Here is a 1265-nt window from a genome sequence, read left to right as displayed (position 1 = left end):
GTAGTTTCTGTCTCGATCCCTAGGACGGAGGATGACAGAAGCCTGAGACCAAAATACCCTCACTTCCTACGCAGGCAGAGGGGAAAATGCCAGAGCATCCCAAAAGCACCCTGACCTGTGTGTCAGATACACTCAGTTCTCAGGAATGAATTTTACCTACTCAAAAGCTGGAAGTGCAGCTTTTAAGATCGCATCGCTGACCTGGCGCCACCGCCACCCGTACTTAGAGAGCTGGACATTTACAGCTTAAAAATCCCCTTTACTTGATGCACAGTTTTAATTCAAGGACGATGCAGACTCGGCTGCTAATGGGGTAGAAATTTGTTTATCTTGTAGAAGGTAGTCTCCGAGATGTCTCACCAAGGTTACCAGGCTTTCCCATGGATGTGTAAACAATTTAAATTAGGTTGAAGATGACATTTTTTTCTCATATAAACTGTCTACCAAAGCACATCATGATATTCATTTAAAAAGAAAAAAAAAAACGAGAAACTAAAATATTTGAATAAAAATCCAATTATAACAACTTCGAATATATTATTTAATGAATAGTATCCTTTTAAAAGTTGTCAAATATGTAAAATAAGTTGAGGAGAGTTTTCTATTTAATTTACGAAGTCTAGAAGAGATGCATGTACCAGAACTATAAGTTTGTCAGGTTTTTAGGCAATCGTACGTATAGGGGCAAAGATGGGAAAAGTTACCTTACAATGCCTATTGAATGGAATAGATGGAGGTGACCATTGACCTTCTTCCCATTTACCCTAGTGACAAAGAGGCAGGCCTGCCCTTTCCTGGATTCTGTGCCTGGATTCTGTTTCCCTGAAGGGAATGAAAATGGCTTTAGGATACACATGCATAGGTTGACCCAACTTCCCAGGGCAGCCCTTATATGGGCAAGAACTTAATAATTAGCAGCAATCGTGTGACTTTGGAATTAACCAAGAAAGCAAGAATGAGATCAAATCTGTGAATGAAAGCCTGCACCATAAAACACATGGCAAAGGATTCAGGTGAAAATATAAGGTTCTGACTAAGTAAGGGCCTTAACAAGCCTTGAGGAGGCTGGGACTCCTTAGGGGTGTCATAATGAAGATATTGAAACTTTCCTTGTTGGATAGAGAATTAGTCATCATTAACACATTCCTTTACATTCCCATAGAATAAAAAAAAAAAATCCAGTCTCTTAAAAGCACTGCCAGTTAAATAGAAGATTTGCATAGTTTATTTTTACAAGAGTGAATTTAATTGGACATAATAGAGAT

This window comes from Mastomys coucha, unplaced genomic scaffold, assembly GCF_008632895.1.
Source record: "Mastomys coucha isolate ucsf_1 unplaced genomic scaffold, UCSF_Mcou_1 pScaffold7, whole genome shotgun sequence".
NCBI lineage: Eukaryota > Metazoa > Chordata > Mammalia > Rodentia > Muridae > Mastomys > Mastomys coucha.
Note: the sequence above shows the minus strand (reverse complement) of the source record.